Source organism: Peromyscus leucopus, chromosome 23, assembly GCF_004664715.2.
Source record: "Peromyscus leucopus breed LL Stock chromosome 23, UCI_PerLeu_2.1, whole genome shotgun sequence".
NCBI lineage: Eukaryota > Metazoa > Chordata > Mammalia > Rodentia > Cricetidae > Peromyscus > Peromyscus leucopus.
The window spans coordinates 13,728,445-13,749,629 of record NC_051082.1 but is presented as its reverse complement, the minus strand read 5'-3'; the positions used below and the strand labels follow the sequence as shown (position 1 = coordinate 13,749,629).

The following is a 21,185-nucleotide window of genomic DNA, read 5'->3' as shown; positions in this document are numbered from 1 at the left end:
ATTCTGAATTGTTTTGTCTGTTTGTTTTGGACTTTGATGTAGCCCTGGCTTGCCTGTAGTGTGCTCTGTAGCCCAGGCTGGCTTCAACTCACTATTCTCCTGCCTCTGCCTCCCAAGACCTGGGATAAAAGGAGTGCCCCTTTTGGGTGCTGGAGTAAAGGCACGCAGTACCATGCCTGGCAACTATTTTAGTTTTTTAAACAAGGTTATGTAACACATGTTGGCATTTAACTCACTATATAGTCTAGACTCTCCTCAATTCCTGGTCCTCCTGCCTTCACATCTTAGTCCTAGGATTAGTGGTGTGTGTCACAGCCTGGTTTTGGAAGAAATGTTGAATGTACTACTTGCAACTGTCCAACTGGGTTGTTGGTTTCATTTTTGGTTGTTTCATTGGTAGAGTGAATGGAGAAGAGTTACTGCAGAGGATTATTCAGATCGTGGCTTATTACATCTTTTTGAGCCTAGATTAATTAGATTATTTTGCTTTTATAGTGACTTGTAATTAATTCTTCTACATTGATTTAGGGAAGATGGGCTTTCTCAATATTGTCTTATTAATTAAAATAACTTTTGTTTGCTTTGTTTCCTTTTTTTCCTAAGATAGTTTTTCTGTAACAACCCTAGCTATCCTGGAACTCACTTTGTAGACCAGGCTCGTCTCAGACTCACAAAGATCTACCTGCCTCTGCCTCCCAAGAACTGGTGTTAAAGGAGTACACCACCATGCCTAGCTTAATTACAACAATTTTTAAAACTTCATCTTTTATCTGTGCTCTACAGGTCTTATGCCAGAAAGAAATCTGGCTTTGCCTAGATACACTTCTATTGGTACTTTTGTTACTGTTGTAGAATAGTTTTTGGTTGTGAGCCTAGCCTTTAACGGCTGAGCCATTTCTCCATCTCCACTGTTATAGAATAAAGGGGTAGTTCGGATAAGTACGCCAGTACATTGAGTACTTGGGACTGCAAGCTGATATGTATAAATGCTTTAAGAGCACTGTTGACCATGGATAGTTGAGTGGGTAGAAGTCCTTACCATGCAATGCTGGGGATGCCCTTACTTTGTTTGACCCCTTTATCCCAGATTGGAAGGCAGGAACCAGCTCCTGGAAGTTGTCCTCTGACCAATACACACTTGGCAAGGCATTTTGTGTGTGTGTGTGTGTGTGTGTGTGTGTGTGTGTGTGTGTGTGTGTTTGTGTGTTTTGCACAAAACATTTTGGTACTTGGGTTTTTTGTTTGTTTGTTTGTTTGTTTGCTTTTGTTTGGTCTTTTTTTGAGACAGGGTTTCTCTGCCTCCCAGTACTGGGATTAAAGGTGTGTGCTACCACCACCCAGACTAAATATTTTTTTAATATTTAAAACTAGCAAGTTAAGTACTCAAAAAACTTGAGTTGAATATTCAAAAAAAGATGGCTAAATTTATTAATTTTAGTTGAATATCTAGTGGGCCAGTTCTGCATGTGCACTATGGAGAACTCAGGCAGTGCTCTGCCCTTGTGCTAATGCTTGGTTCTGAATCGTTCGGAGAGGTACAGAACACAGGTAATGACTAGGTTTTACATAGATACTTTGTTAAAGTACTCTGTAATGCTGACCAAAACATGAAATCACAAGTGTGGGGTAGATGCAGCTAATAAATACCCTTAACATAAAATTGGCTCTGCAGAACAGACTGTGAAAGGGTGTGAATGTGTTCAGGAATAGGTACTTAAGAAGAGTGGATAGGTTAATAGCCACAGCCACTCTAAATATATCCTGTTTACTTCCTCTACGTGAGGAAAGTGTATTACTGTCGTTTCTAGACAGTATATACATGATAAACCTATACATGGTATGTATATAAGTCACATTTCAATTTGTTGATGGCTCATCACCACTTTTTAGCGTCTTACTGATACATAGTTCACACGCCATACAATCTTCTCTTCCAAATTACAGTTTTAGTTATGTGACCATTATTAAATTCAGATTTTCATCTGCTAAGGGAAACCTATCTCCATTAGCAATTGTTCCTTGTCTTCTCACTATTCCTTAACAAGAACTTACTTGGATTTTTATGAGTTTACTTATTCTAGACATTGCACACCATATATGATACTTTGATATGCAGACATACACATGCACGTAAAAATCTTTTTTTGTTTGGTTTTTGGGGGGGTGTTTCAAGACATGGTTTCTCTGTGTAGTTTTGGTGCCTGTCCTGGATCTCGCTCTGTAGACAAGGTTGTCCTCGAACTCAGAGATCCGCCTGGCTCTGCCTCCTGAGTGCTGGGATTAAAGGTGTGTGCCGCCCCCGCCCCCCCCCCCACACCGGCCCAAAATAAATCTTTTAAAAAGAAAATAAAGGTTCAGTTATTAGCTAATGACCATTGTTAGGAGAGATTATGTGAACATTACAGATGTTTAACCATCACGAACACTAGAGTCATATAAAGTTGCTTGGCAAAAAGAAAGAGATAACAACTCATCTTATTTTCATCTTCTAAGTCCACAGCAGTTTTACATTATTTTTCAATCCAGGAGAATATTTCTGGATGGATGAAAACAAAAAGTGGTAAAGTTGTGCATACTCTTTACAGTTTAAGTTTTCTGTGTTATCTTGTTAATCTTACAGATGTGAATTAAACTATAATAGGGAAAAGGTCTCTACTTGGGGAATTTGGCAGTGGCTTTGGTGTATGTCCTGGGGGCTTATTTATCCAAGGGGGGCACTGTTTTCATTCCTGTTGTAAATAGATGTTGTGTATCTTGGTAACAGGGTTGATAAATATAAGCATAAATATGCTCCTGTCCTGTAGTGTTCTCTGGAATGAGCCCTACTTAAAGGTTATGCAAGTGATAACAATGACATGATTCTAACATAAAGTTGTTTAAACCTGTAAGAAATAGATTTTATATTTCCTAATGAAGACTGTCGAACAGGAGAGACAGCGTCTTCCAGATTTATTCAGTAATAAGGTGTAGTTCTTAAACCTGATGACTACTTAAAGGAAGGGGAGTTTATAGTAATGAGGTTTAGTAATACAATGTTAATTAAGCCTTGTTAGCCTGGTGTAGGGTGGCACCCACCTTTAGTCCCTGCATTCGGGAGGCGGAGGCAGGAGCAGCTCTGACTTTAAGGCCAGCCTGCTCTACATAGTGAGACCCTGTCTTGGGGCCCTCCCCAATTCATTTAAGAAAACCAACATTATCTTTCTCTGCCTGACATTGGCCAGAGAAAATTCACCTCTACAGAATTAGGCCGTAAAAGTGGACTTAATTCCTTTGAGATAGTTTTCTGTAGCCCAGGCTAGTCGTGGTCTTGCTATCCAAGGCAGACTTTGAACTTCTTACTCTCCTGCGTCCACCTCCCAGGTGCTGAAATAGAGGTATGCACTGCCAACCCATCTCCACTCATCTCCGAGTGGATTCTGAGGAGCTGTCTGAGTCTGAAATAGTGGAGAGTTGTGGCCATGGGGCTTGGTGTTTTATTTTAAAAAACTGAAGTTGAGTGGCCTGACATTATATCTTTAATAAACACCTAATGTTATACCTGATAAGCTCACCAGCCATGAGAGCACAGACCAAGGCAGTATATGGAATTTTTGGCTTTGGTTTTTGTTTTGGAATCGGTACTTACTGTGCAGCCCAGGTTGGGCTTGAACTAAAGATCTTCTGCCTGCTCCATCCTCCTACAAGCTAGAATTACATGTGTGTGTGACTCTGCCAAGTTGGCAGGCATTTTTCTTCTGGCATAACACCAGGCAGTATTTTGGGCAGTTCGTCACTCACAGCAAAATCTTTCGTTTCTTTTTAAAGCAATCATTTAAAAAGTGTAAAAATAACATGGAGGCTTATCTATGTAATTTAGGCATTTAGAAGTTTTACCACAAGTTTTTTTTGGGGAGGGGATTTATTAATTTTTGTTGTTTGTCTGTTTTTTCAGACAAGGTCTTTCTCTACATAGCCCTGGCTGTCCTGGAACTCTGTTTAGAGCAGGATGGCCTGTGAACTCAACAGAAATCCTCCTACTTCTACCTCCCAAAAGCTGGGATTAAAGACATGCACCACCATGTCCCCACTGTTTTTTATTTTATGTTATAGGTGTTTTGTCTGCATATAGGTGTCTGCAGAAGCCAGAAGAGGCTGTTAGATTTCTTGAGACTGGAAGGAATAACAGATGGTTGTGAACCTCCACATGGATACAAGGGATTGAACCTGGGTCCCCATGAAGAACAATGTTCTTACCCTAAGCCATCTCTCCGGCCCTGTTTTTGTTTAAGTACAAAAACAAAGGCTGCTGGATTGATTTTTGTTTAGAGGAAAACCTAACTTTGGGCAATTTGATTATGATTTTGTTTTTTTTGGCTTTGCATCTTTCCTGGCACTTACTTGGTATTCCAGGCTGGCCTCGAACTCACAGAGATCCGCCTGCCTCTGCCTCCCCGAGTGCTGGGATTAAAGGCGTGCACCACCACCGCCCGACCATTGATTATTTTTTTGTATGTGTGCACGCTCGCCTGTATGTCTGCATATCAAAGTATCATATATGGTGTGCAATGTCTAGAATAAGTAAACTCATAATAATCCAAGTAAGTTCTTGTTAAGGAATAGTGAGAAGACAAGGAACAATTGCTAATGGAGATAGGTTTCTCTTAGCAGATGAAAATCTGAATTTAATAATGGTCACATAACTAAAACTAATTTGGAAGAGAAGATTGTATGGCGTGTGAGCTATGTATCAGTAAGATGCCAAAATTTGAAATGGAGCTGGGTAGTTTCTGTATTTTTAAAAGTTCCTAGAAGCTTGTCCTAGGGTGCTATTTGTTTTTAAAAACTAATGAAGCCGGGCGGTGGTGGCGCACGCCTTTAATCATAGCACTCGGGAGGCAGAGCCAGGTGAATCTCTGTGAGTTCGAGGCCAGCCTGGTCTACAGAGCGAGTTCCAGGACAGGCACCAAAACTACACAGAGAAACCCTGTTTCAAAAAACCAAAATAGAACATAAGAAATAAATAAAAGCTGTAATGTGGGGAGCTGGAGAGATGGCAGTTAAGAACGACTACTGCTCCCGCAGAACACCAGTCAGCTCACAGCTCCAGTTCTATGGGTTCCTCTTGTCCTTGCGGATACCTGCACGTACATAGTGCGGATGAATTCAGACAGGCGTGTATGTGAGCACACACGGGCTTCAGGACAAGCTCTCGCTGTTTAGCTCTGGTTTGGCCTGGAACACACACATCACCTGCTTCTTCCAGAGTGCTGGGATTAAAGGTGTGTGCTTCCCTGCAGATGAAATTAAAACTTGAAGTATGGCTAAAACAGTAATTACTATCTAGTTTAAGAAGTTTACAGTAATAATGAGATTAGGTTTTTCTTTTTTTTCTTTCTGGAGCTGAGGACTGAACCCAGGGCCTTGTACTTGCTAGACAAGCACTCTACCACTGAGCTAAATCCCCACCTGAGATTAGATTTTTAAGTGTTTATCTAAAGTCAAACTAGGTGGGGGAGATAGCTGTGCAAGGTTTAGAAGAGGAGTTAAGATCCCCAGTGCCCACACAGAATGGGAATGCACGGCTACTCACCTCCAGTCCCACCACTCCGGGAGGTAGACAAGGAATTCTTGTGGCAGGTTGGCTAGCTACACGAGTTGAGGGGCCCTGTCAGCACGGGGGTCTCTCTCAGTAAATAAAGTAGAATAGTTGAGGAAGACACCTCTTGTGAGCAGCTTCAGGCCTCTACACACGCACACGCACCCTGCTCCCTACATTTTTTTTTTTGGTTTTTCGAGACAGGGTTTCTCTGCGTAGCTTTGCGCCTTTCCTGGAGCTCACTTGGTAGCCCAGGCTAGCCTCGAACTCACAGAGATCCGCCTGGCTCTGCCTCCCGAGTGCTGGGATTAAAGGCGTGCGCCACCACCGCCCGGCAGCTCCCTACATTTTTTAAAAGTCAAACTTACATTAGAGAGAAAGAGGAAGAGCTCTGACCAGACAAAGTGTTGGTGAGTGACACTGTGCGCGGGTGAGGGCGGGGCTGGCTGGAGAGAAGGGTCTGGATCCACCCAGGTAACAGGAGAAATGATCATCTTGGTTGTTCCTCAAAATCAGGTCAGATTCTTGATGTTAACGTGTGTGTTAAGAAAAGCAAGGGGCTGATCAGCTCAGAGGTTAGGAGCAGGTGTTAGTCTGGCAAAGCACCAGAGTTCATTCCCAGCACCCAGTTGGGCCCCTCACAACTGCCTGTAAGTAACTTCAGCTCCAGGGAGATCCCACACCTCTGGCCTCCTCAGTCACCTTTACTTAACAAACATATAATAGTTAAAAATAAGAATTAAATCTTAAAAAAAAAAAAAAAAGCTCCCAGTTAAGAGCATTGGCTACTCTTGGAGAGGACCTAGGTTCACTTCCCAGCAGCCCTGTGATGGCTCAGAGAAGTCTGTAAGTCCAGTTCCGGGGATCTGACATCCCGTTGTCCTCTGCAGACAACAGGCGCACGTGAAGTTCACGCACACATACACATGCAGGCAAAAGCACCCATACACATAGATAAATGTAAATCTCTTTTGAAAGAGCAAAACACTTCTTAAAAATAAGTGTAGATACATTAAGCAGTGTTTTGAAATGAAGACCCGTTAGCACCAGGAGGATAGCTCATAAGACACTGAGGGTGAGGCCTGTGGGAGGTCTCCCCGCCTTCAGACCACACAGACCAGTTGATCTTGAAGTTGACCTGATTACATGGGGCTGGCATTTCCTGGTTTCCTGTAATCTCTCCTCCCGCCCATGACTCAGTGGTAGTCAGCGTCAGTCCTCCCAGTCCTGCCGCTGAGATGAAGATTTTGAGAAAAAAAGAACCACTGGAGGGGGTCACTTTTCTTTGATACTCTGACTTTTGAAAAGTACAGTGCTCACCTTTTCTAGTAGTGGGACACTCAGGAAATTGGAATTTTGGGGAAACGTCAGGGATATAAGTGAGAGTAAAATGATAATCCCCGCTTCCATGGTTTTGCCCTCCATAAGTTAAGACATTTATAAATGTTTTTACTCTGTAACATTATAGTAGAAAAACTGAAAACACCATCGTAGATGGCACAAATGGAGACTGGCTCAGTCTCTGTATGGCTGTGAGGTGCCATGACCTTGAAGAGCACCTCAGGGAATGAAGATAATAGCTGCTTCTTTGTGAAGAGTTACGAAGGATGACCTATATAGCCCTTGCAACAACAGTACCTGGTGTAAAAACGGCCTTCTTGGGCAGGAAAGATGGTTCAGCAGATAAGACCTTACTGCCAACCCTGCCAACCTGATTTTAGTCCCCAGGACCACATGTTGTCCTCTGACCTCCACTCTACCTCTTCCATGGGTATGTGTGCAACTTCTCCCCCGGGAGAATGTAATTTTTAAAAAAGAATTCTCCTGATAGTGCACACCTTTAATTTCAGCAGGCAGATCTCTGAGTTGAGACCAACCTGGTCTACATAGCAAGTTTCAGTCTGACCAGGGCTACTTGTGAGACCCTGTCCCAAAAAGAAAAACAGCCCCAGTGTTCTCCAAAAGTTGATGGCTATGTGCAGCCAGTAGAGCGGTAACAGGTCTGTAGAAGCTAATGTAAAGATCTGGGTTTTGTTTTAGTGAATTTAAGTGTGTTGTACATAAAATTCTAGAAGGAAAATACTGTCAACTAAGTGTCTTGTTAAATGGTGGAGAGGGATTAGGGTTTCACCTTTAAAAGCATGTTGTACTTTATTTTTTAAAAAACTCTCGGCCAGAGAGCTGGCTTGGTGAGTAAGAGGATCAGGTTTGGTTCCCAGCATCCATGCGGCTGACAGCTGTCCGGGGATCTGTTGTCTGGGCCCCAGGCATGCACATAATACACATGTGTACATGTAAGCAAAACACTTACAATCAAAAGTAAGTTTTTAATGTCTAATGCTAACAGCCCTGATGCTGTGCCTGCTAATCTTGAATGGTCCATGTACTTTGCCTATGGTTCATGGATTACCTTGGCTGTCTCTTGAAATTGGAAAACATTCTCGCATGGGATTGGCTGAACTATTTTTAGTCAGATATAATATAAAATATCTTTTAAAAACTTGTATTTTTCTTTTTAGTGTTAGCTATAGTAAACAAGTATCATTATTCAGTCTCATTTAACACAGCCAAGTCTTGGTTTTTTGAGGCAAGGTTTCTCTGTGTAACTTTGGGCCTTTCCTGGAACTTACTCTGTAGACCAGGCTGGCCTTGAACTCACAGAGATCCCGATCCGCCTGTCTCTGCCTCCCTAGTATGGGGATTAAAGGCGAGTATGGGGATTAAAGGTGTGTGCCACCACCGTCCGGCAACACAGCCAAGTCTTAGATCTCATTATATCTTGATTTTTAGTTCCTTTCACTGCTCATAGATTTGATAATTATCTAAGGTGCTGAGCTCCTCCACTTCCTTTTTCAGTACTGGGGATTTAACTTAGGGCTCTTTGAATGGGAGAGCTGCATTTCCAGCCTTCTCTTTCTATTCTGAGACAGCGGCTCCCTCAGTTGTCCAGGCTTGCCTCAGCTTCCTGAATGCGGGTTATTACCAGTCTATACCACCAGGCTGGGATTTGGTGTGAATGTTTTATTTATTCATCAATAAATACTTTGTTTAGCTTCTGCTAGGTGCCAGGTGTGGCTGGGCAGCAGAGCTTATGTCTAGTCTAATAAGAAGCTATTGAGTACTTTTCTAAAGACATTATTTCATACTTGTGTTTTTAAAGGAACTCCCCCAAAGTCACAGTGGGAACAAATGTATAGTGCTATATTACTTTGCAAGGTTTCTTCCCTGCTCACCCTGAGACCTGGAGCAGTCATTAAAGCAAGTGGGGAAGAATGCCATTCATGCTGCAAAACCACAAACGGAATTTAAGAAATACAAATTAATTGTATCATGACTTGTTTTAAGAGACATTTAAACTCAAAAACAAGAATAATGTAAGACAGTTTCTGATCTTTTCTTTCTCTTTGAAAAGACGTGTTGAAGTTAATTTTCTTTAAATGTACATCAACTTGATTAACAAAGGCTAGGGGCTAGAGAGTTAGCGCTCTGGTGAAGATCCTGCTGCCAAGCCTGGTGGCCTGGTTGAATCCCTAGGGCATGGGAGAAGGGAGAACTGACCCCTTCAAGTTGTCACCTGACCTCCACTCCAGCTGTGGCACAGGGCACGGAACTAAATAATAAAATGTAATTAAAGTAAAAAGACTCTTTGGGGGTGGAGCTTCTCTGTGTGGCCCTGGCTGCGGCTCTCCTGTAACTCACTTTGTAGACTAGGCTGGCCTCGAACTCAGATTCACTTGCTTCTGCATCCTGAGTGCTCCACTGTGCCTGGGGGAAAAAATACTTTTCATTTTCCCAAATACATGCCTATTTAAAAAAACACTTCCTAGAGTATATTAGTATTTTTGTTTTACTTAAGTAGAAAAAGATGTTTTAAGTATCAATACTCATTGTAAGATAAAGAAAACTTGTGTTCAATTGTAAAATAGGGCAACCTTTAAAATGTGTTCTTGGTAGCCTAACCTTTAAATTGTATTGTTCAGAGTGAAACTCAGTATTGTGATGGAAAGGAAGGAGCCAAGAACTCCATGTGAGCAGTGTCAGGTGTTAATAAGCAGATGGAAGGTGGCTTATAACAGATACTTTCATTCTCCCTGCCTCAGCCCAAAGAAACAACCACAAAAAACCGTGGAGGAAAAATTGCAGAGCACTCCCTTGGCAAGACTCAGAACTTTCCACTCTACTTGCCCTGGGGCTCTGAGCAGCCCGTCAGGGAAACATGACTGGATGGGCAGCAGCGCTGCCCTGCCTGCTGCCCAGGCACAGCCCTGTCTGAAACTCAGACGCCTGTGCTGTGAAGGAAATTGTCATTCCTTGGGAAAATATCAGACGGGTCTTTACCTTCATAGATTTTTTTTAACTCCTTAATACATCTGCTTCCTGATGTGCCCATCAAGTAGACTCTTAGTTAAAAGAAATGAAGTGGTCATAGCAAGTTCAAGGAAGTCTTTGATTAATTGAGCTTCCTGAAGCAAAACTCTTTTACTTCCTGGCCTTAGTTCCTGTCTGTAAAACAAGGTCATGGGTTAAGTTAACTAAGATGATGCAAAGGTTCTCCTGCTAAGAGAACTCTGGAACATGCTGAGCTATAAAAAAACGAACTTGGGTATGCTTGCTTCATGTCTTTCCACAAAGGGATAATCTTGTAATAGGAGCAGAGTAGTCACACAACATGAAGATAGCCACTTCCCAAGTGCTAAGCAGTTGGACTTTCACTCTGGAGCTAGTATTTCTGGTATGCCAGAAACGTAATAGAAGCTGTCCTGAATAAGCCCTCTGCAGAATCTGTGAACCTGTGGTTATGAGCGAGTATTTTCCTAACATTAGGAAATGTATTTATTTACATAGTGTGTGTGTGTGTGTCTGTGTGTGTCTGTGTCTGTGTTCACCCACAAAGGTTAGGAACAAGTTATAGGAGTTTGTTGTCTCCTACAGTGTGGGTCCTGGAGATTGGACTTGGGTGTCAGGCTTGGTGGCGAGTGGGTTTAACTGCTGAGTTGTCTTGCTAGCCCTCCGTGTGTTAAATTTTTATACTTGATCTTAGCCAGAAAGGCTGAGAAGTGATGTAAGAAGTAGGTCACCAGAGGGAAATGAAAGAATGACTCAGCCTCAAAACTGGGGTAGACTTGATTGGTCTGAGAGGTTGGTACCCCCAAGCCCTGCTAGTATCCTAGAGTGCAGGAGTAGGGTCTTAGAATCAGGTTTTGTAGTTGTTTCCCACGAGACAGGGTTTCTCTTCATTGCCCTGGCTTGGCTGTCCTTGAACTCAGAGATCCAAATACTTGGGAGGCAGAGGCAGGTGGATATCTGTGAGTTCAAGGCCAAGCCTGATCTACAGAGTGAGTTCCGGGACTGCATAGGCTGTCTCATGAGAGTGTGACTAATCTAGAAGCTTTTAAGGGGAGTCAGTTTAAAAAAAAATCAGTTCATGTCAGTATCTAATTGACATTCAAAAGAGACAGAAACCTATTGGGGGCGGTGGTGGCGCATGCCTTTAATCCCAGTACTCTGGAGGCAGAGGCAGGCGGATCTCTGTGAGTTCAAGGCCAGCCTGGGCTACCAAGTGAGTTCCAGGAAAGGCTCTAAAGCTACACAGAAAAACCCTGTCTCGAGGAAAAAAAAAAATCCTAAGGCTGGGCGTTGGTGGCACACGCCTTTAATCCCAGCACTCGGGAGGCAGAGCCAGGCAGATCTCTGTGAGTTCGAGGCCAGCCTGGGCTACCAAGTGAGCTCCAGGAAAGGCGCAAAGCTACACAGAGAAACCCTGTCTCAAAAAATCAAAAAAAAAAAAAAAAAAAAAGAAAGAAAGAAAGAAAGAAAGAAACCTATTGGATCCTTTTTATAGCATTGTCTACCAATGTCCCAAAGACATCATTCAGGTATTGGAATAATTTTTCCAAACTTGTGAGTTGGAGGAGGGTATCTGGTAGCTTCCTGTGGTTAGGGTATATAAAGAAAGACATTGGCATTTCAGAAGATAGGTTTTTTTTTTTTTTGTTTTTTTTTAAGCTGTAGGTAGACAGCTTCAGTATTGAACTGAGCCAAAGTCATCTCCTATGTATATATAGGCAACTTAAAACGCCTTTAATCCCAGCACCTGGGAGGCAGAAGCAGGTGGATCTCTTGAGTTCTAGGACAGCCTGGGCTACAGAAAAACAAAAACAAAAATTCAGGAAGATAATCCTTAGTGAGAAAAGTTATAGAAATAACATCTCATGGTTAAGTATAATGTCTGAGGACTAGTCATTAAACATACTGACCATTACATTCCTGGGGCTGTTAAAGACCATAGATGTGGTCAAAATTAATCTTTTTTGTTTTTTGTTTTTTTAACTGTCAAGGCCAGTTGAAGATCTGGTCCTCGGGATTCTTTGGGCATGCGGAACTAACTTCTGGCTGCTCCTTCAGGCTTTCTTTACCAGTTAGGCCGTCTCTGAGCATAAGTCAGAAAAGCCTTGCTTGGCAACTGCCTCACCAGGAGGTGTGAAGGACATTTTCCCGTTGTTGACCTCTCTTTATAACCTGGACATTGATTAGAATTCACCACATGAGGTCTCCCTGAACACAATAAACAGACTCCGTGTGGTTACAGAACATTGTAAGGGATGCTCCATAGTAGCCTGGAACCTAGCTGACTTTGGACAGCAAGGGTGAAAATAATCTTTTCACCTGTCTGACCCCATTGGTGTGGGCCTCCAAGGATGATTATTGAACACCAAGAAGGTCTGTTACACCAGACACTAAATTTTTATTAGACATATATTTTAGACAGTTCTTGTAAGTGTTGATCTTTAACCTTAGAAACTCAACCTCATCCCTACATAACTTAAATAACTTCTCAGAGCTTCGTAACTCACATAAGCTTTGTAGTCTTTTCCATTCTGGAAAAGCTATGTAGGTTTTTTTTTTTTTTTTCTTCTTTATTAAAATTCAGTCTTTTAACATTTTTCACCATCTGTTTTTGGAAATTTTTCCTGGGGGACAGGGGTGACTAAGTGATATCTATCCCTTCCTTACAAGATTCCCCCATTTCGTCTGAGTTCACCCTGGTGAGTTTATTAGGCTTACTTACAGAGAATTGATAAGGGATACCTAAGAGGAGTGTGGGTGACCTAAAGCATGTATGTATCAGGGCTTTGCTGTCCCCAGTCTATTACCCTAGATCCTCCATAAGATCTTGAGGCCTCATGTAATTAAGGTATAATTATAAAACCAGCTGAGATGGCTCTATCCATCTCTTTCTGTAAAGGAATATAACATTTAACCTGTCCAACTGTGATCCTGAACAGGAAGATGGCAGTTGTTTAATGTAGAGCAGAGACGTTGTGTTCTAAGGGTAGACACTAGTTTGCTGGAGGACATGTAAAGGTGAGAAGTACTTGCTGTCAGGACAACTTGTTTTTTAAAGCTTTATAATGGATTAGGATTTCATTCTTTGGCAGTGATGTAGCTAAAGTAACCCCAGCCCCTGAAGAGGGTAGTAGGTCCCAGTGCATCCCAAATAGTAGCTGACGAGTGATACCTAATGAGAAAGTACCCCAGGCCTGAGAGATGTTCTGAAAGTTCCCTGCAGGTTGAGGGGCTGGGGAGGTCACACAGTGCTCCCGGGGAAACAGAGGGGAAAGTGGCCAGGCTGAGCACACCTTTGATCCCTGCACTCTGCACTTGGGAGCAGAGGCAGACGATCTCTGAGTTTGAGGCCAGCCTGGGCTACAAAACGAGTCGTCAGATAGCCAGGGCTGTTACCCAGAGAGACGCTGTCTCAAAAAAAAAAAAAGAAAAGAAAAGAAAGGAGAAAGTTTCCCTGTATTAGGGTTTGATTGATCTTGTGTGTGTGGTGTGTGTGTGTGGTGTGTGTGTGTGTGTGTGTGTGTGTGTGTGTGTGTGTAATGTTACTGTGTGTTTAAAAAAACAGAACATCAGTAACCACATGAACCAGAACTGTCCTCACTTTCTGAGCAGGATTGAAAGGCTCCGTGGAGAAAAGAGTCCCAGATTTCAATTGGACCTTTTGTGTAAAAGAAAAAATCAGTGATCCAGCTATTCAGCCCTGAGACAGAGGGCAAGCTTTGAGGGTGGTAGACGAGAAAAGGGGTAGTGTAGGTAGATGGTATAAGTGGGGCAGGGCGGAAGAAGTGTGTGGAAAGAGATTGGGTGGGAGAAAGTGTGATAGGGAGGGACCAGATGTCATTGGAGGTATGCAGTCTTTCAGCATCCACAGTTAAGTGAATACCAGCAGTGCATGTTAAAACAGCAGAGTGACAACCTTCATACATCAACTATATCTTTAACTGTATATTGCCAGCATTATATTTTTTCATTTAGCATGTATATGTGGGTATTAGTTTTACCTTACTCTAATATGGTGTTACTCACAAATTTTAATTTATGCATTTATTGCCGGTGTAGAGGCATAGGCCTTTTTTTTGTTTGTTTGTTTTTCGAGACAGGTGCCTGTCTTGGATCTCGCTCTGTAGCCCAGGCTGTCCTCGAACTCACAGAGATCCGCTTGGCTCTGCCTCCCGAGTGCTGGGATTAAAGGTGTGCGCCACTGCCCCAGTATTCCAGAAAAAACAAGAGTCTGAACCCTGTACTGAGACCTTATTTCAAAAAGGCAAGGATTTGTAAATAGCTCAGCAGTGAGCAGTAGAGGGCACTTGCCTAGCGATGCATGGCCTTGGGTTCGGTCTTAGCACCAAGAGTTGGAGTAGAGATGGCTAGGACAGTCAGTTAAGAGCACTGCCTGCTTTAGCCGAGGACCAGAGTTGGGTTCCTAGTGCTTATGTTGGGCAGCCTATAACCAGCTGCAACGCTAGCTCCAGCACTGTCTCTTCTGGCTTCCATGAGCACACTTGTACAGGAGCCTAGGCTCACATGCCCCACTTCTCTTTCTCTCCCCACCCCCACCTTTTTGTGTGTTGGCGGGAGCGGGTGGGGTTGAGGAGACAAGACAGGGTCTCATTATGTAGCCTTGCCTGTCCTGGAATTCACTGTGAGGAACAAGTTGATCTCAAACTCATAGATCTACCTGCCTCTACCTCCTGAGTACTAGGGTTAAAGGTGTGTACTATTGGATTTGGCCCTTTCTGTTTTACTGTGATGTGCGTATAGTGTGTGTGCATGTGGTGGCTCAGTGGGCTGCAGAGGAAGGGGGTGGTTCTCTCTTCCACCATGAGATCCAGGGATTAAACTCAGGTTCTCAGGCTTGCTCTGTGGGAGCTTGACCGGATGAGCTGTCTTGCCAGACAAAACAATTTTTCCTTGTTAATTATAGGTGTTTTGCCTGCTCATTTGTCTACTCACCATATTTCCAAAGACAGAGGAAGAGGGCATGGGATCCCTTGGAATTGGAATTAAAGGCAGTTGTGAACCACCATGTGGATATTGAGAATTGAACCCAGGCTCTCTGCAAGAGCAGCCAGTGTTTTTAACCTGAGCTCTCTTTCCTGCTTCTCCAGATGGACCTTTGTAAACACAGTTATGTGTGCTCCTCGGGTACAGCGTAGAAGCATGACACCAGTTGTAGATCGCAAGCACCTCTGTACCACGTTGGCCAGAAGTCTTGTCTGAAACTCCCATAGGGTCATTATAAAAGTCATCTCAGACATCAAAGGAGCATTTGAAATTTTCCATTTAGAGTTAATAATACTTCCCTTTGACCTTGTGCTCATTTCACAATGTCGAAAGGCACAGGGAATCAGACTAGTTTGTGACATGCAGAAATAAGTGCTGGTGTCTAGGCACTTTGGCCAAACAATAGGATTGTCACAAGTTTAATGCTAGCAAAAACCTGTCTTAAAAGTCAGGACCATACATTCCAGGACAGGCCACATGCCCACATGCCCACATGCATTTTGTGTTAACCAACACAAATAACTAGTACTTTGTGGTGGTTTTTAATTTCATTTTGTTTGTTTGTTTTTAATCTTATTTATCTTTTGCTTGATTTGTTCAATTTGGTTTTGTTTTGAATTTTGTGGGGGAGTTGTTTATTGGTATTAAAGGCATGCACCAACACACCTGTGTAGCATGAATCTTAAAAGTTCTTATTAATAAAAAACAAACCGGGAGCCAGGTACTGGGGTCAACGCTGGACAATCAGAGAGACAGAACAGGCCACAGCTACCTCACACCTGGTCCTAACCTTTTTTGTTTGTTTGTTTTATTTATTTACTTATTTATTTTGGAGCTGAGGGTCGAACCCAGGGCCTTGCACTTGCTAGGCAAGCACTCTACCACTGAGCTAAATTCCCAACCCCCGTAACCTTTTTTGTTTGTTTTTTTTTTGGGGGGGGTGTCTATTTTTTATTTATTTATTATGTGTACAGTGTTCTTCCTGCATGTATGCCTGCAGGCCAGAAGAGGGCACCAGATCTCATTACAGATGGTTGTGAGCCACTATGGTTGCTGGGAATTGAACTTAGGACCTCTAGAAGAACAGCCAGTGCTCTTAACCTGAGCTATCTCTCCCAGCACGTTTGTTTGTTTGTTTTTCAAAACAGGGTTTCTCTGTAACAGCCCTGCTGTCCTGGAACTTGCTCTGTAAACCAGGCTGGCCTTAAACTCACAAAGATCTGCCAGCCTCTGCCAGCCTCTGCCTTCTGAGTGCTGGGATTAAAGGTGTACCCTTTGTAGTGGGGAATGTGTGTTTGTTTGGTTTTGTTGTTTTAATGTCTTGATCCTTTGGATGTACTCCCCTGCGTATACAGTGAACAGTTAAAGTGGAAGGTTCATTTATTCAATTGGAATATTGCCGTTGGTTGCATAAGCATTTCCAGCAGGAATTCTACCTTCACGTATGTGTCCCTGCAGTCAAATGCAAGGATGATCTTTGTCCCTGGAGATTTCTGACCTACTAGTTTTCTGTGTCACTCTGTTTTCTTAGGCATAAACTTGATTTGCAGAGGTTTTCAACATGTCTGCAAACAAGCCCTTCACAGGGGTCATATATATATCAGATATCCTGCTTATCAGATATTTACATTGCAATCCATAACAGCAAAATTACAGCTATGAAGTAGGAATGAAAATTTTATGACTGGGGTCATTACAACATGAGGAACTGTATTAAAGGATCATAGCATTAGGAAGGTTGAGAACAACTGTACTAGAGATTAAAAAAAGTTAGCAGGCTGAGAGGCGGTGGTGGTGCACACCTTTATTCCCAGCACTTGGGAGGCAGAGTCAGGTGGACTTCTGAGTTCTAAGATAGCCAGAGCTACTCAGAAACCCTGTCTCAAAAAACAACCAAAACTAGCCGGGCGGTGGTGGCGCACGCCTTTAATCCCAGCACTCGGGAGGCAGAGCCAGGCGGATCTCTGTGAGTTCGAGCCAGCCTGGGCTACCAAGTGAGCTCCAGGAAAGGCGCAAAGCTACACAGAGAAACCCTGTCTCAAAAAATCAAAAAAAAAAAAAAAAAAAAAAAGAAAGAAAGAAAGAAAGAAAGAAACCTATTGGATCCTTTTTATAGCATTGTCTACCAATGTCCCAAAGACATCATTCAGGTATTGGAATAATTTTTCCAAACTTGTGAGTTGGAGGAGGGTATCTGGTAGCTTCCTGTGGTTAGGGTATATAAAGAAAGACATTGGCATTTCAGAAGATAGGTTTTTTTTTTTTTTTGTTTTTTTTTAAGCTGTAGGTAGACAGCTTCAGTATTGAACTGAGCCAAAGTCATCTCCTATGTATATATAGGCAACTTAAAACGCCTTTAATCCCAGCACCTGGGAGGCAGAAGCAGGTGGATCTCTTGAGTTCTAGGACAGCCTGGGCTACAGAAAAACAAAAACAAAAATTCAGGAAGATAATCCTTAGTGAGAAAAGTTATAGAAATAACATCTCATGGTTAAGTATAATGTCTGAGGACTAGTCATTAAACATACTGACCATTACATTCCTGGGGCTGTTAAAGACCATAGATGTGGTCAAAATTAATCTTTTTTGTTTTTTGTTTTTTTAACTGTCAAGGCCAGTTGAAGATCTGGTCCTCGGGATTCTTTGGGCATGCGGAACTAACTTCTGGCTGCTCCTTCAGGCTTTCTTTACCAGTTAGGCCGTCTCTGAGCATAAGTCAGAAAAGCCTTGCTTGGCAACTGCCTCACCAGGAGGTGTGAAGGACATTTTCCCGTTGTTGACCTCTCTTTATAACCTGGACATTGATTAGAATTCACCACATGAGGTCTCCCTGAACACAATAAACAGACTCCGTGTGGTTACAGAACATTGTAAGGGATGCTCCATAGTAGCCTGGAACCTAGCTGACTTTGGACAGCAAGGGTGAAAATAATCTTTTCACCTGTCTGACCCCATTGGTGTGGGCCTCCAAGGATGATTATTGAACACCAAGAAGGTCTGTTACACCAGACACTAAATTTTTATTAGACATATATTTTAGACAGTTCTTGTAAGTGTTGATCTTTAACCTTAGAAACTCAACCTCATCCCTACATAACTTAAATAACTTCTCAGAGCTTCGTAACTCACATAAGCTTTGTAGTCTTTTCCATTCTGGAAAAGCTATGTAGGTTTTTTTTTTTTTTTTTCTTCTTTATTAAAATTCAGTCTTTTAACATTTTTCACCATCTGTTTTTGGAAATTTTTCCTGGGGACAGGGGTGACTAAGTGATATCTATCCCTTCCTTACAAGATTCCCCCATTTCGTCTGAGTTCACCCTGGTGAGTTTATTAGGCTTACTTACAGAGAATTGATAAGGGATACCTAAGAGGAGTGTGGGTGACCTAAAGCATGTATGTATCAGGGCTTTGCTGTCCCCAGTCTATTACCCTAGATCCTCCATAAGATCTTGAGGCCTCATGTAATTAAGGTATAATTATAAAACCAGCTGAGATGGCTCTATCCATCTCTTTCTGTAAAGGAATATAACATTTAACCTGTCCAACTGTGATCCTGAACAGGAAGATGGCAGTTGTTTAATGTAGAGCAGAGACGTTGTGTTCTAAGGGTAGACACTAGTTTGCTGGAGGACATGTAAAGGTGAGAAGTACTTGCTGTCAGGACAACTTGTTTTTTAAAGCTTTATAATGGATTAGGATTTCATTCTTTGGCAGTGATGTAGCTAAAGTAACCCCAGCCCCTGAAGAGGGTAGTAGGTCCCAGTGCATCCCAAATAGTAGCTGACGAGTGATACCTAATGAGAAAGTACCCCAGGCCTGAGAGATGTTCTGAAAGTTCCCTGCAGGTTGAGGGGCTGGGGAGGTCACACAGTGCTCCCGGGGAAACAGAGGGGAAAGTGGCCAGGCTGAGCACACCTTTGATCCCTGCACTCTGCACTTGGGAGCAGAGGCAGACGATCTCTGAGTTTGAGGCCAGCCTGGGCTACAAAACGAGTCGTCAGATAGCCAGGGCTGTTACCCAGAGAGACGCTGTCTCAAAAAAAAAAAAAAGAAAAGAAAAGAAAGGAGAAAGTTTCCCTGTATTAGGGTTTGATTGATCTTGTGTGTGTGGTGTGTGTGTGTGGTGTGTGTGTGTGTGTGTGTGTGTGTGTGTGTGTGTGTGTGTGTGTGTAATGTTACTGTGTGTTTAAAAAAACAGAACATCAGTAACCACATGAACCAGAACTGTCCTCACTTTCTGAGCAGGATTGAAAGGCTCCGTGGAGAAAAGAGTCCCAGATTTCAATTGGACCTTTTGTGTAAAAGAAAAAATCAGTGATCCAGCTATTCAGCCCTGAGACAGAGGGCAAGCTTTGAGGGTGGTAGACGAGAAAAGGGGTAGTGTAGGTAGATGGTATAAGTGGGGCAGGGCGGAAGAAGTGTGTGGAAAGAGATTGGGTGGGAGAAAGTGTGATAGGGAGGGACCAGATGTCATTGGAGGTATGCAGTCTTTCAGCATCCACAGTTAAGTGAATACCAGCAGTGCATGTTAAAACAGCAGAGTGACAACCTTCATACATCAACTATATCTTTAACTGTATATTGCCAGCATTATATTTTTCATTTAGCATGTATATGTGGGTATTAGTTTTACCTTACTCTAATATGGTGTTACTCACAAATTTTAATTTATGCATTTATTGCCGGTGTAGAGGCATAGGCCTTTTTTTGTTTGTTTGTTTTTCGAGACAGGTGCCTGTCTTGGATCTCGCTCTGTAGCCCAGGCTGTCCTCGAACTCACAGAGATCCGCTTGGCTCTGCCTCCCGAGTGCTGGGATTAAAGGTGTGCGCCACTGCCCCAGTATTCCAGAAAAAACAAGAGTCTGAACCCTGTACTGAGACCTTATTTCAAAAAGGCAAGGATTTGTAAATAGCTCAGCAGTGAGCAGTAGAGGGCACTTGCCTAGCGATGCATGGCCTTGGGTTCGGTCTTAGCACCAAGAGTTGGAGTAGAGATGGCTAGGACAGTCAGTTAAGAGCACTGCCTGCTTTAGCCGAGGACCAGAGTTGGGTTCCTAGTGCTTATGTTGGGCAGCCTATAACCAGCTGCAACGCTAGCTCCAGCACTGTCTCTTCTGGCTTCCATGAGCACACTTGTACAGGAGCCTAGGCTCACATGCCCCACTTCTCTTTCTCTCCCCACCCCCACCTTTTTGTGTGTTGGCGGAGCGGGTGGGGTTGAGGAGACAAGACAGGGTCTCATTATGTAGCCTTGCCTGTCCTGGAATTCACTGTGAGGAACAAGTTGATCTCAAACTCATAGATCTACCTGCCTCTACCTCCTGAGTACTAGGGTTAAAGGTGTGTACTATTGGATTTGGCCCTTTCTGTTTTACTGTGATGTGCGTATAGTGTGTGTGCATGTGGTGGCTCAGTGGGCTGCAGAGGAAGGGGGTGGTTCTCTCTTCCACCATGAGATCCAGGGATTAAACTCAGGTTCTCAGGCTTGCTCTGTGGGAGCTTGACCGGATGAGCTGTCTTGCCAGACAAAACAATTTTTCCTTGTTAATTATAGGTGTTTTGCCTGCTCATTTGTCTACTCACCATATTTCCAAAGACAGAGGAAGAGGGCATGGGATCCCTTGGAATTGGAATTAAAGGCAGTTGTGAACCACCATGTGGATATTGAGAATTGAACCCAGGCTCTCTGCAAGAGCAGCCAGTGTTTTTAACCTGAGCTCTCTTTCCTGCTTCTCCAGATGGACCTTTGTAAACACAGTTATGTGTGCTCCTCGGGTACAGCGTAGAAGCATGACACCAGTTGTAGATCGCAAGCACCTCTGTACCACGTTGGCCAGAAGTCTTGTCTGAAACTCCCATAGGGTCATTATAAAAGTCATCTCAGACATCAAAGGAGCATTTGAAATTTTCCATTTAGAGTTAATAATACTTCCCTTTGACCTTGTGCTCATTTCACAATGTCGAAAGGCACAGGGAATCAGACTAGTTTGTGACATGCAGAAATAAGTGCTGGTGTCTAGGCACTTTGGCCAAACAATAGGATTGTCACAAGTTTAATGCTAGCAAAAACCTGTCTTAAAAGTCAGGACCATACATTCCAGGACAGGCCACATGCCCACATGCCCACATGCATTTTGTGTTAACCAACACAAATAACTAGTACTTTGTGGTGGTTTTTAATTTCATTTTGTTTGTTTGTTTTTAATCTTATTTATCTTTTGCTTGATTTGTTCAATTTGGTTTTGTTTTGAATTTTGTG

The 21,185-nt window shown here is 42.9% G+C and overlaps 1 protein-coding gene across 2 annotated transcripts in view; it reads left to right on the top strand.

Annotated features, from left to right (window-relative positions):
• Atp2a2 (ATPase sarcoplasmic/endoplasmic reticulum Ca2+ transporting 2) overlaps nt 1–21,185 on the top strand; it is a 55,897-nt gene that overhangs the window by 12,699 nt on the left and 22,013 nt on the right. The gene's annotated exons all lie outside the window — the stretch shown is intronic.